The following is a 14,961-nucleotide window of genomic DNA, read 5'->3' on the forward strand; positions in this document are numbered from 1 at the left end:
TGGCCTCCCTGCCCCCAACTGTCAGAGACCCCAGTTGCTGTTCACTGGGAGCCAGGGAAGCTGGAGCTGGACGACAGCTTGGCCATCGTTGTTCATTGCTGGAGCCTGGGTGCATTTGAGGGTGGGATGAGGGGTTCCGGAGATAGAAAGTTCAGCCTGAGCAGCTTTATCATTTTTGGATTCTTATAACTCTCTGGGTTGCAGAGGAAGGAGACAAAACTCAGGCCCTGACCACCCCCACCCCCCAAAATGTACAGCCCCGGCCTGCCCTGATACACTGAGCAATGGGACCAGGGGCCAGGCTCAAGATGTTTCCAAAGCTATTGCTCTCTGACTGGTGTGCAGGAGCCCTTGACGGAAGTGGGAAGCTAAGAATGGGCATGTCTGGTGTGTGGCACAGTGCGCAGCTCTGAGATCATAGTTGGGAGCTGAGAACAGGCATGCTCAGTGCCTGGCACAGGTCCACAGGAGGGAGGGCTGAGAATACCCACTAAGGTGAATGCAGCGGTTGACACCTCTTCTTTCAGACTATTCATCTGCATGGGTGTCTCATTCAGCTGAGAACACCTCATTGAGATGAATGGGCCACTTCACAGCTCCCAGAACTCCCTGTGCTGCAGTGGCAGATGGATGTGCAGAGCCCCCTGTGCCTCAAAGGGCCCAGAGGTGGAGCAGAGACTCTGCATCTACACTCTTCAGCCCCTGCCTGCCTCCGGCGGGTTCATGCGCTCTTCACAGCTCTACCACCTCCCCTCAAGGCGTGGCATGGGCCTGCCAGGGGCATAGAGTGGCCAGGAGAAAGTGGAGCTGGCAGCTGAGTGGTGCATAGCTCAGTGCTCAGAGCAGTGGGGGCGTGGTCAGAGCAGCAGGCAAGAATGTGGTGGGTTGGAGAAGATGTAGGGGACCAGCCAAACCCTGTCTTTAGAAACCCCAGTTCATTGACTAGAGCTCTGATGAAAAACTGAATTTGATCCCTTGGTGAAAAAGGGATGGTCTTCAAAAGGGCTTTTGCTCCCCCAACTTTCCCTTTTCTGATTCTGTTCTGGCAGTGGTTTTGAGCCCCAGAGAACAATCTGTTCCCTCCCCTACAAATACCCCCAACATCCTCTACACTCCCTCCCTGTGGCTGCTCCATCAGGTCGGGGGTGAGCTCAAGGGTTCCACTTCCCTCCCCTGCTCCCCAATAGGGGAAGGGAACCTAGAAGTCCCCATTTCCCCATGCTCTCTCCAGGCATGGGACAGGGCACCAGGCTTACCCCTTTTCCCCCAATGATGCTGTTTCTAGGGAGAAAGAGGAGCTCAGAGCAGGGTAGGAGAGTATGGAGAGGAAAACGGGTTAGAGTTGTGCAGGAGGGTATTGGGGGTCTTCAGCTCTGCCTCCCACTCCCACATCCTTGCCCCCGCCCTTCATTCCTCCCTTCAAAACATACTGCCTACCACTGGCTCCATGTCAATCCCTGTCTTCTCAATCTGTGGGACCCTCACTGATGCCCTGCCCCCATGACTTTAGATGTCCAAAAACTATTATTCTAACACTGAGAAAGAGGACAACTTTGGGTAAAAGCCCATCCTTTTTCAGTGGGGAAGTGAAATGATAGATTGGGGAGGGGGGGTTGGGGTGTGTGTGTGTATATATATATATATATATATCAAAATAAAAAAGATTGATAAGGGAAGCTCATAGACTTTAAGGTCAGAAGGGACCATTATGATCTTCTAGTCTGACCTCCTGCACAACGCAGGCCACAGAATCTCCCCCACCCACTCCTGTAACAAACTCCTGACCTATGTCTGAGCTGTTGAAATCCTCAACTTGTGGTTTAAAGACTTCACAGTGCAGAGAATCCTCCAGCAAGTGACCCATGCCCCACGCTGCAGAGGAAGGCGAAACCCCCCCCCCCCCCCCGGGCCTCCGCCAATCTGCCCTGGAGGAAAATTCCTTCCTGACCCCAAATATGGCGATCAGCTAAACCCTGAGCATGTGGGCAAGACTCAGCAGCCAGACACCCAGGAAAGAATTCTCTGTAGTAACTCAGATCCCACCCTATCTAGTGTCGCATCACAGGCCATTGGGCATATTTACCGCTAATAGTCAAAGATCAATTAATTGCCAAAATTAGGCTATCCCATCATACCATCCCCTCCATAAACTTCTCAAGCTTAGTCTTGACGACAGATATGTCTTTTGCCCCCACTGCTCCCCTTGGAAGACTGTTCCAGAACGTCACTCCTCAGATGGTTAGAAACCTTCGTCTAATTTCAAGTCTAAACTTCCTAATGGCCAGTTTATATCCATTTGTTCTTGTGTCCACATTGGTACTGAGGTTAAATAATTCCTCTCCCTCCCTGGTATTTATCCCTCTGATATATTTATAGAGAGCAATCATATCTCCCCTCAGCCTTCTTTTGGTTAGGCTAAACAAGCCAAGCTCTTTGAGTCTCCTTTCATAAGACCGGTGTTCCATTCCTCGGCTCATCCTAGTAGCCCTTCTCTGTACCTGTTCCAGTTTGAATTCCCAGCATTATTGAGCTGTGTGTCACACTGAAGCCTAGAATATTGAGTCAGTGTGAAGCGATGGAGACAGCTACAATCAGGGGCTCTTTTGGTTCAGAATATCACTAGGGTCAGTTGTCACTGGGCTTAATGATCTGGTACTGTCACAGTTTTTAAGTTCTCAGCCGTTTTGACTTCAGGAATTCCACCCTTGTGACAGCAAGGCATGCATCTATGCCATGCCAAGGTCCTAGACAATTGTGATAGCAGAGGGAACTCAACGAATCACCACCATTACTCTACCACTCATTTGCATGCAACAATTTCATTGGTTGTATGAGAGACTGCACAGATGGTGGATTCTTGTCCCAACTACTACCTGCACAAATCAACACAAACCTCCCAGCACAACCCACCTTGACACAAAGGAACTCAACAATATACCCAGCACACACAATGACCTCAAACACAGATAGCTCTTATAGCAGCCCCCACCATCACCATTCACAACCCACCCAGATCTACTCCATTCTCCAGCAGTACAACACAAGTCACCACCACCTACCCAGCAACAACACCCCTTAGAGCAGGGGTGGGCAAACTGTGGCCTGGGAGCTGCATCTGGCCCTTCAGATGTTTTAATCCGCCCCTCAAACTCCCACCAGGAGCAGGGTCCGGGGCTTGTCCCACTCCAGCCAGGGAGCAGGGTCAGGGGTTGGCCCTGCTGTGCACGTGCTGTGGCTCCACACAGCTCCTGGAAGCAATGGCATGTCCCCCCTCCGGCTCCTATGCGTAGGGGCAGCTAGGAGGCTCCGCATACTGCCCCCTGCCCCAAGTGTAGCTCACACAGCTTCCATTGGCTGGGAACTATGGCCAATGGGAGCTGCAGGGATGGCTCCTGCAGACAGGGCAACACGCAGAGCTGCCTGGCTGCACCTCTGCATAGGAGCCGGAGGGGGGGCATGCTGCTGCTTCTGGGAGCTGCTTGAGGTAAGTGCTGCCCGGAGCCTGCCCACCTCCCAGGTCCCAACTCCCTGCCCCAGCCCTGATCCCTCTCCTGCCCTCCAACCCCCTCGGTCCCAGGCCGGGGCACCCTCCTGCACCACCAAACTCCTCATCTCCAGCTCCACCCCAGAGCCCGCACCCCCAGCCAGAGCCTTCACCCCTCCCACACCCCAACCCCCAATTTCATGAGCATTCATGGCCCGCCATACAATTTCCATACCCAGATGTGGCCCTCGGGCCAAAAAGTTTGCCCACCCCTGCCTTAGAGTTATCACTTTGAAGCCTAAAGTGTCTGGTATGAGAGACTGGACTCCCCTCTCCTGCATGGCCTAGACAGGTGCTGGGGTTATTAAGACCTACCTGGGAAGTTGTCAAGGGCAGGGTCAGGATAGGGTGACCAGATAGCTAGTGCGAAAAATTGGGACTTTTTTGAGGGGGGTGGGGGGTTGTAGTTTCATGTATTAGAGAAAGGGCCCCGCACTTCTGTCGGCCCACAGCAATGTCCCTGCGTGCCTTCTGCCTGTGATCGGAGAAAGCTACAGCCAGGGCAGTCCCCACTGTCCTGTGAGGACAGGAAACTACGCTTCTATATGGCCTACCTGCAGCTCCCCAAGTGACGCGTCAGGACACACACTCGCTCTCCACATCACAGAACCATTGACTGCCCCAGATCCACCTCCATGTTCTCACGGGTGCCAAGGAGTCTGAAGGATGCCAGGAGCCCTTCCAGTGCTTGAAATCTGCCCTGCTGGCGCCACCGATACCAGCCTACCCAGATTACGCCCTTCCCTTCAAATGCTATTTAGATGCTGCCACGTGGGGTGGGTGCAGGGCTCCCCAGGACAGGCAGGTGGGGGGTAGCATATGCCAGCTGGGGACTGAGCAGCTCAAATATGGAAAATGGCCACTACAGCAACTTCCTACTAGAACTACTGGCCCTTGTCCGAGGTTTAAGAGATACTTGGCAGCTGCTCACTTTACTGTATACACAGACAACAGCCCCCGGCACAGCGCCACTCTGCCAGGTGAGGAGCACCGGGAGGATGCTGGGCATCACAGCTAGCCAGCTCCACCCCCACTGTGCAGTTTAGGCAGATGCTCTGTGTAGGCGCAAAGCACATGGGGTCTGGCATGGAGTGGGGGGGGGATAGAGGACCTTGGGGGAGACGGGAGAACAAAGCCCCTGGCAGTGGGGGGAATGGAGGGCATGGGGTGGAGTGGGAATGGTGGACACTGAGCCACTGGCCTGGGGCACCCTGGAGTGGGGGGAGCTGGGACTGGAGGGTGCACAAAACTCCAGGCAGCGGGAGGTTGGGGTCTTCCAGGGATTCCCTGCAATAGAGGTGATGGGAGCGTAGCCTGCAGGGAGCTCCTGGGGCTCAGCCCACAGAAGCTACAATGAGTGCACCCCTCTGGTTTGTTAAACATCAGCTGGCTCCCAGACGAGTCCTCCTATGCCCCCTCCCCCCTGCACCCACATGCCTCCTGAGCACTGGATGGTTCACATGCACGCTTCCCCAGCCTGCCAGCTGGCCCGGTCGGTGCAGGTTCTCAGCCCTCCTTGTGCGGCTGTGCCCTGGCTGAGCTCTGCCTCGCAGCTGCTCTCCTTGACTTGGCTGGAGCCTGCTTTTTGGATCACCCACCCGGTCATCTGCCCCTGCCCTTGGCCCTTCCCCGATGGGTCTAATCCCCCCAACTCCTGCCTGGGCTCATGGGGCGCCGGGCTGCCCTTGCACCAAGGTGCCTGGCCTCAGGCCCTGAAAGGAACAATGACCTGGGTTCTCCAACCCCATCTTCCTCTCTCCCGGTGCCTAGTTTGATTATTGCCTTCAGCCCCATTCACCTTGCCCAGGCACCTGGAATGGGGCGACTGCCCTCCCGGCCTGCCTCCGAGAGCCAGTGCCCATGACAGAGGGGCCCAACTCGCACAGCAAGAAAGACAGCTAAGGAAAAGTGAAAACAACCTTGAATACAAGTGACATCAAAGAGATCTTAACAGAACAGAAGCATCCCAGCCCAGGATAGGTGTGAGGAGCCCAGCTTGGCAAGTGCCTCTGGCGTCTGCATGGGGCCGTGTCTGGGGATGCTCTGAGGAATGGGCCACTCAAATAGGTCCCACTGACCCACATCGATTTGCTCTAAAAGACCTGGGCTACTTCCAGGCCGGGGACCTCAGAGTCCGACTGCACCAGTCCTAGTTCCACCCGCCCGGTGTCTGTGCCTGTGCTTTATGGAATTGCTTCACTTTGACATTTTGAGCAGGATTCACATTGCACCAGCGCCCCCCACAGGCCTTTGTGTGAATTAAATTGTTGGAGTTCCCTGTTCCCACCGGTACTAAATCAGCTACTAGTGCCAGCTAGGGCAGAAGCTACCCCCCGGAAGGCCAGAGGTGAGCAATGCCCGCTGGAATTAGGGCAATCCTCAGGAGGGGCCTGGCTCATATCCAGGAGGGCATCTTGTCCAGCCCCACTACACACCCAAACCCGACTGACCCAGCCCGGCTTAGATCCAATCCTTATCCCAATCTGGCTTGCTGACTTCCCTTCCTACACATGCCAGAGGCTGTTCCTTTGGAGACCTGCTGTGGATATGGGTATAGCCAACACGAGGTTTACACCATCTGCTCCGGATTTTCAAGCCCAGTGAGAGCTCACCGGATGCTGCTGGAACCACGATGCTTTCCAAGGCTTGGGCCCCTCTCTTGGGGTGAACCCATTCCAGGGCGCCCTGCCCTTCACAAAGAAAAGAGAACTCTCCCTGGGGCTCCCACTGGCTTCTCCGGGATCAGTTGCATTACCGCATTGGATGCCTTGCTGCACCCATCTCTGCCACTCCGGATTCGGATATCTGCACCCAACTCTCTTTCGATCAGCTGAGGGCAACAGAGACCATCGCCCATAACTTCAGAACGGCTCTCGCCCATCCCTTTGGACCAACCAACCCTGTTCACCCTTCTCCACTCCAGCCTTCAAAGTTCTCATTTGAATATTTGCTACTACCACCAAGCTCTGCACCTACCGCAGCTCCCCCTGGGCCCGTACCTCAGCGGCCCTCCTGCCTGTCACAGCGTAGATCCCCCAGCTCTCATCCCCAAAGCTCCAGCGTCTCTATTTTCCAAGCAGGTGAGTTGTTACATGCTCCTTGGATTCCCACTTCCATGGCGTCCTGCTGACTGTGCAAACCAGCACCTTTTCTGGGCTCTGATGAGCATTGGCATCAGGTGCCTAAACCCAGCGTTCAGCTCAACTCACAGTGCCAGGTCTGCTTACCGAAAGCAAGCACCAAGCACTCCCGGCCCACGCCCGGCTTCATGAAAGCAAGCTGGGCACCTCACCCATGGACAGCCTGAGAAAAACTTGAGATAATTTCAGCCCCACAACCTGCAGTCATTCGCTGTGCCAGATAAAACTGCTGATACAGATGAGCACCAGCTCCCTGCGGGAGCCAGCTACTAGATGGGTTGCTGAGTCTGTGCCCCTATGCCCAAGATGGATGACTGTCTCGAGTGTCCTCTGGCTTTGCCCTGTCCAGGCATGGTTCAGTCTCATTGCCAAGGGGCTGCAGGTCAGGACTGAGAGGCATCAACAGAGCTGCAGGAGCTATGGGACGCTGGAAGAGCTGTGTGGGATCCCCATATTGTCTGGAATCAGTGTCCCTGAGTCTAACCCCTACCTTCCTGGCTGGTCCCGCCCCCATTCCACGTGGGATCATCCACTGTGTGCCCCCCTGGGACTAGGCTGAGGGGGGCGGTGGCTGGGCTGGGGGGTTGCTCTGTCCTGGGAGGGCTCTGTACAAGGCCCTTTCCCAGCAGGTGGGAGGTGGAAGCAGCATAGAGAGGGCATGGGGAGCACAGGGCTGGGGGCACAGATTCACCCAGCCCACACCGGGGTGCTGGGAGGGTACACCCCCTGAGTCCCTGTCAAGCAGCATGAGGTTCCCCACCACCTGCCCCATACACACCCAGCACTACACAGAACTGGGGGTCACAGAGAGAGCCAACCTCACTTGGCCCATTGCATCCCATTGCCCCCCGCCCCCAGTCCCCTTGCAGGGACCTCAGACCCAGCTTTCCGAGGGGCCCTCTGGGACAGAGCTAGCCCCTGGGACAGGGAACGAGGCACAAGATTCAGCCAAGGTCCGAGAGGGGAAGTCGAGCCCAAGGCTGGATCCCCACAGCCCAGCACCCCTCCAAAGGAGCCCCAGCTTTCCTCCTCAGGCCCTGCCTCCCCCCTAGGCCCTGACGCCTGGGACTGGGCCTGGCTCCAGCTGCTGGGACATGTGCGTGGGGCACAGCACCCTAGTCCACACGGGACCTGTGCCATACAGCTCAGGCCAGCGACCAACCCACTGAACAATGGCCAGGCGGGGAGGGGGAGGCGGTGGTTGGAATGCGGAGCAGGGCAGGTGCGTCTGTCTGGTGGTGCAAGCAAGCCCCAGCTTGCCCTGTGCTAAGCACCTCACACAAACCCTGGCCCAGGAACAATGGGCAAGGGAGAGGCAGTCAGAGGGATCTGGTTTCCCTGCAGCCCCGTCCAGCAGGCCCAGCATGGGGAAGGGACCCTTTTCTTCCTCTCAGACTCAGCCTCCTTTGCTGCTGCTCTGGCCCATGGCTTTGGTGCCACGATGGGGCAGGTGCATGGGCTCCTCTTCCTCTCCCCCACTGGCCCAGGGCCCAGACATCCAGGGGCTGGGGCTGGAAGAGACACTGTGAGCCCCAAATGAGGGGGGGGAGGAATCGGGGGGGGGGGAGATCTCTGCCTCCAAACTAGCCAGCTAATAAGAGCCTGGCAGCGCTCCCATCCGGCCTGGCAGAGACGAGCTGGGCAAGCCTCTTGTTTGGGCCCAATGGGCACAGACAGCCCCTAGCGCTCTCACTGCACCCTGAACCCTACCAGGCATTAGCGAGGGGTTGATCACACAGCCTCTGGCCATGGGCTGAACCCGCCGGACGGTGTGTGCCCCAGACGCTGCCGGATGGGCACGAGGGCCAGGGGAGCCCCCCCGCCCCTTCCAGGGTCCTGAGCCTCATGATTCCCACTAGCAACCTCTCACCTCAGGACCAGCCTGTGCTGAGGAGGAGCCTCAGGCCCTGTCAGCGGTTTCCCCGCCCCCCCCACCCTCCCGGGCTAGAGCCAGGCAGGGACAAGCCAACAGGCCAGTCTTGGCCCAGGGTCAGCTGGCGTCAGCTGAGCCCAGAGCACTGTGGTTCCTTACCCCAGCTCGGGGTTTGGCCCCTGTACTGGAGGGGTGGGGGGAACATGACAGATGGCACAGCTGGATTACCATGGGTCGAAAGGCCTGGAGCACATTGTCCCACACGTCTAAGGGGAGACACCCCTATCTGGTGCTATGACCAAACCTCATCAGCCCTGTGAGAACAGGCCAGACAGCTGCTGCATTGTGCCATCCCTCCCCCTCTTAACCAACGAGGGCGCAGGGACTACTGAGCCACAGGCCAGAGAAAGCCCCACCCTGACGCCTTGTTCTCCAAGCGACTGCCCCAACTCGTTAGCCCCATAGCCTGTCTGCTCTCAGGGGCTGAGCTTCTGTGGCGCTTTCCCACACCTCCTGAACACCTTTCTTTTTCTTCCGTCTTTCTCTCTCCAAGTTTTGCTTCCACCCTGTTAACTCACCAGATTAATTTCCCCGCCCCCCCATTAGCACATCGAAACCAGCCCTGCTTTTGGGGGGCTCCCGTTCTCCTGGGGGGGGCAGCTCTCTGCTGACAAAATCAAACACAAAAGCCAGCTGCCCCCAGCTCATTAATCCTGGAGAAAGCAGAGGGAGACTGGGGGGGTTGCGGAGCACTTTGCCCAGAGCCGCTCAGCCAGACGCCCCGTCTCTCAGAACAAGGCAAGGCTATTAGAGCGTCAAGAGTTGAGCAGTGGTTACGGCCAAGCAATGGGGCTGCGAGATCAATGTGGCCTCTGTGCCACCAGCCAAGCAGCGGTGGGTGTCAGCCTGGGGGAAGGGCTCCCATGGGAGATGGCTCAGGCCTCTCTGGGTCTTGGCGGGTGCTGCTTGGGACAGTGTTGGTAACTCATTGGTCCAAGCCCCTCTGCAGCGTGGGGGGCAGAGCATGGCCTTTCGAAGGGGATTTCAGACAGAGGTTAGGCTCGTTAATGTCCATGTGACACAGAGTAGGGGTGTTAGCCCTCCCCGCCCACACTGGTCAAATGCAAATATGGGTAAGTTGCGCTAAGTATGAAGTCCAAGTGCAGTGGCAGGCTGACTGGGCTGAGGCTTGAAGATGCCAGGAACAGAAGAAGTGATGCCTGGTGCCACTTAAGGAGCAACAGCCAAAGGGAACAGGGCTGGTATCTCCTGGTCAAAGCTCACTGGCTTGGCCTTAGTTCCCTGCTCAGCCAGGGGCAGAACTCAGATCCAGAGCCCCAGACCTGGCCCAGGCTACTCGTCCATTCTGCCTAGCACTCGGGGGGTGACCTGGAAATTCACCCAGCTCTCAACATCAGGACCCAATCACTCACCCTAGAGGCTGCCCCTCACCCAGAGCTCTGGCAGGTGATGGTCACAGGGGAATCGGTTTGCAGAAAAGACAATGATGGGCCAAGCAGAGACAGACCAAACCCTCCAACCCTATGGCCCTATGAAACGTCCCGGCTCAGCCAGGAGGAGCCTCTGCCAGTTCCCAGAGCTGAGCCAGGTAGTGGGGTTGGGTCAAAGCCCTCACCCTATCTTCTTGTAGGACCACATCATGCTTGCAGCCACAGAACACTGCTGATTCCTGTCCCAGGGACAAGGGCTGAAGGTGGCTTGAGGTGGCTGATCAAGTCGGGGCAGGCCAGGCTGGGAATGTGAGGGGAAAGGCAGCTGATCAGAGGGTTCCTCTACAATCAGGGGCTGCCTGGCCAATCGGCCGGGGCCACATCTCTGCAGAGGTGCAGGCGAGCTGGGGTTTGCTGTCAGGAGCAGACGGAGCCCCGAGGAATTTCCCCGTGACACGCAGGAGGGTAAATCACACCTCGTGAGAGGGGGTGGTCATGAAACACAGCATCTCGGCCACCCATAGGGCAACACTAACCCATCCAGGCAATCCTCAGCCAGGCCTAGGCTGAACTCTCAGGGTTGTCAGAGCCTGTTCAGATACTCCCTGCCCCCTCATCCCACCTCACCCGCCATCTAGAGCAGGGTTCCCTGTGCCCTGCCTGGCAGCGCCAGCACTGCGACTGCACGCTAGTTGTGGGGCATAGGCAGGCCCATGCTGCCTGCAGCTAACACGGGGCGCTGGTATGTGAGATGGCCATAAGAGCCTGTGGCCAGGGGCAAACCGGGCCCTGGGTATCGGCTCTGCATCAAGTCCCAGCTGCTCTCTGGTAGTATCCTGGGTGGTTCAGTGCTGGTGCAGGCTGTGACCCTCTTAGTAACCAGCCCCCATGCATGCCCCTGACGACACCCCACAGTGCAGGGCTGCTGCTGACTCCAGCCTGGCGTCTCCCTGGTGGTGGTTCCATGCTGTGTTACAGCCCCGCCTGTGCAGGGGTTGGGGGCCTAGAGAGGCTGAGCAAACCTTTGCACAACTAGATCAAAATTCAGCCAACCCCTCCCCCGCTCCGAATTCTGCCTATGTGAGCGTTCCCCCAAACTCCAGCCCACAACCTCCTAAACTGACCCCTGGGAGCCTCCGCTGGGTCATGTTTGGGCTTGACCCAGCCCCCGGATCAGACCCCTTGGGGACGGGCTGGACCCAGCCCCAAGATCAGCACCATGGGGATGGGTTTGGAGCAGCCTTCAGGCTCCCCAGTGGCATTGAGGTGGTTTGGCCCCAGAGTGGAGACATGCAGCGCACACAATCGGGTTTACAGCCAAGCCCCACGCGGACAGGAACAAACATCCCCAGGAAGCAGAAAGTCCACAAGGAAGGGGGCTGCCCTCTCTGGAAGAGGGACTGTGGGGGGAGAGCCTGCGCTGGGCAGATCCCCAGCCCAAAGGCTCAGGGGGATCTGCACCAGACCTGTCAAGGGTCAACAGCGGTGGTGGGGTGAACGCACTGTTCTTAGGGCACATTGTCTAGCATGCTCCTTTCACAGCCTCCAGCCCCTAGGCTCCCAGCACTTCACAAGCAGCAGTAATTAATCCTCGTAGCCCCCCAGGACAGGTCAGCAGCACCATTCCCATTGTACAGTCAGGGAAACTGAGTCGCAGAGAGCTAGGAACTTGCCTAAGTTAGTGGTAGAGCAGGGACTAGCACCGAGGTCTCCGGAATGTTAACCATGAGAACAACCCCTTGCACAATGCTAGGCACCAACGTTATCGCCATGTTGGCCGTGTCCGGCCCCCCCTCTGGCTGAGATCTCAGTGCCACTGGGGCAGCTAGTCTCTCCCCCAAAGCTGAGCCTCCGTGTGCTTGATGGGAACAAGGCTGCAGCTGAATAACGGGGCCATTTTCCCTTGGGGCGGGGAGGGGGAGGGGAGATTTGGTTCCACGCTGACCTGTTCTCAAAGGAGAATGGACCCTGTTTACTTTAAAAACCCTCCTGGTTCACATTTCGTGAGTCCCAGGGGCTGATCCTGGTGTCACACAGGCTGGGAACATGCTTTTAGCCCTGCTGGGGCTTCGTGGGCCTCTCCATGGACTCCCCCACTCCCACGCAGCTGCCCCTTCCGCTGGGCATTGCTCCTGCCTCAGCAGCAGGCGAGGGGGCTAGAAGAGCAGGGATTGTCCCTGTGCGCTGTCCCCTGGCGCTCTGGAAGCTGGGGAGGTCCAGTCTGAACAGCCCCTTTGGGGAGGGTTGTTGCTTTGGTCGGGGAGCAGCTGTTTCATTCTTTCCCCCTGGGAGTGCAGAGGAAGCAGCAGGATGTGGACACCCACCTCGCTCTGCCTGCTGCCATAGGGAAGTCCAGGAGCTGCCCCACTGCAGCAGGGAGCCCACACACTCTGGCTCTCGTGACTGTGAGGCCTGCCAGGCACAGCCCTGTTCACCAAGTCACAAGATGCTGAGCTGGATCCAAACTTTCCCCATAGGGGCCTTTTCTGAGCCAGAGTTTTGCTTCAGGCTCCTCTCTAGGCCTGAGATATTCCAAAGTGCTTTACTCACTATAGCCCCAGAAATCACTTTGCCCACCACTGAACTTCAGCCACCTCTAGGGTAAAAAGAAGAACAGGAGGACTTGTGGCACCTTAGAGACTAACAAATTTATTAGAGCATAAGCTTTTGTGGACTACAGCCCACTTCTTCTTCTTCTTGCATCCGAAGAAGTGGGCTGTAGTCCACGAAAGCTTATGCTCTAATAAATTTGTTAGTCTCTAAGGTGCCACAAGTCCTCCTGTTCTTCTTTTTGCGGATACAGACTAACACGGCTGCTACTCTGAAACTTTTCACCTCTAGGGTGGAGCAGGGCAGCTGTTTAACACTGCACAGCAGCACCACCCAACAGTTCACAGCAGGAAGCAAAGAAGAATGTTGTCTCCAAATTGCAGCAGGAAGGGAACTGGAGAGGCACACACGATAACTAGAGCCAACTGAAAAACCAAACTCTGTGCCAAAAATACTGCCCTTGCGGCGTTGGTTCCATTTGAAACGGAGCCGTTTGACATTTTCTGCGTTTCCCTCCCTAATATTTCTATTGGAAAATATTATTGAAACATTTTGTTTGTTTGGAGAACCATTTGGCCGACGATTCTGGGGAAAAACCTATTTTTTTTAAATGGAAAAAAATTTTTCACAAAACATTTGGCCATTTCTTTTGCTCAACTTCTCTTTTCTAAACTTGGCCATTTTTTCATGGAAAACCTTTTCGCTGGATACCTTTGGCGCCGCTCTAATACTCCTCCGGGGTGGAATGTGTCTGGCCACTTAATCAGCCCCTTCGCTCGCGTGATCTGTGCTGGGGACCCCCCGTGAGCCACGTGCTTAAGGGAGGTCAAGTTTCCTTAATCTGAACCAGCAGCCCAACCTCTGCGAGCACCATCCCAAGGCACGGGAGCTCGCCGGTCAGACCCCAGTTTTGCCATAGAGCAACCTAGGCCAGATCTCCCTATGCCTCAGTTCTCCACCTGTCAAACGAAAATAACAGCCCTGGCCTGCTTTATAGTATTGACTTGAAGGGACGAGCGCCCCCAGTGGAATAAGCCACAGTAGATGGTGTACGCCAGGCCCAGGCCTGAGCAGTGCTAGGGTCTCAGGGCTTGGGGGCGGGGGGAGGGGGGGCTGGCAAAGGTTTAACAGACCTGACCCTTAGTGGTACGAGAGCCCTGGACTTGGCATAACCTGCTGCCATTTTGTGTTCTTCCCACCATAAGCTGAGAACAAGAAACCCACATAGTCAGAAAAGAGAATGTGGCCTTGCTTAGGCAGCCAGACCAGCACAGCTGCAGCTTTGGTTAATCAGACTAATAAGTGACAGCCATGAGAATGGGAGTGTGACTAGCTGACCTTGGAGCTGGGTGTCTGACTGTTACTGTTGTGGCTAGAAGTTGCTTTGCAGATTAGTAGAAATGATGAGGGTTTTTTTTTTTGCTGTTGCTAGGGAAATAGCCCATTAGGTGTTGTTCGGGGTTCTTCGAGTGCTTGCGCATGTCCATTCCGCATTGGGTGTGCGCACACCACATGCCCAGTGCTGGCGATTGTTCCCTCAGTGGTAGCCGTCAGGCCGGCTCAAGTGCACTCTGGTGCCGCTCGCTCATGCGCTGGTATAAGGAGCACCGCCAGCCCCGGACCCTCTCACTTCCTTCTTACCATCTGTGATGGTTGCTGGAACAACTCCTCTTGCTTAGGCAAGGAGTATTCAGTGGTTTTTCTTGTCAGCTTAGTTTATTAGTCTTAATATAGTAGTAGTATAAATAGTGTAAATAGCGTGAGTGTAAATAGCCCGCCTCCTTTAGTGGAGAGGGGCTCCCTTTGCCCCAGGGGCAGGGCATGCCTTGGTCCCCGGGCGTCAAACCTTGTGCCATCTGTGGCAAACCTATGCTGGTGAGCGACCCATGCGCCAGTTGGCCGAAGTGTCTGGGAGAGGCTCACAATCAAGAGTGCTGTCAGATCAGTCGTACGAAGAAAGAGAGAGGCTAGACTGAGGGCTCTCTGAATGGAAACTGGTCTTAGACCGGTGGCAGAGCCAAGCCGCTCGGATTCAACACTGAGAACTCCAGGATGAAGTACCCCTCCGGCACCGCGTGTCTCGATGCTGTTCTCCAGCTCCGGTGCTGAGGAAAAAAACCTCCGAAGGAGCACGCTGAGTAGGGTTACCATACGTCCGGATTTTCCCGGACATGTCTGGCTTTTTGGGCCTCAAATCCCCGTCTGGGGGGAAATCCCAAAAAGCCGAACATGTCCGGGAAAATAGGGACATGCGGGGCCGGGGGTGCTGGGGCGGGGCCCGGGCCGGACCCAGCTGTGCGGGGCCGGGGGTGCTGGGCCGGGGGCTGGGGCTGGCGGTGCTGGGCCGGGGCCGGGCCGGGGTCGGCGGTGCTGGGCCGGGGGCCGGGGCCGGGCCGGGGCCAG

The sequence above is a fragment of the Chrysemys picta genome, chromosome 10 (assembly GCF_011386835.1).
Source record: "Chrysemys picta bellii isolate R12L10 chromosome 10, ASM1138683v2, whole genome shotgun sequence".
Classification (NCBI taxonomy): domain Eukaryota; kingdom Metazoa; phylum Chordata; order Testudines; family Emydidae; genus Chrysemys; species Chrysemys picta.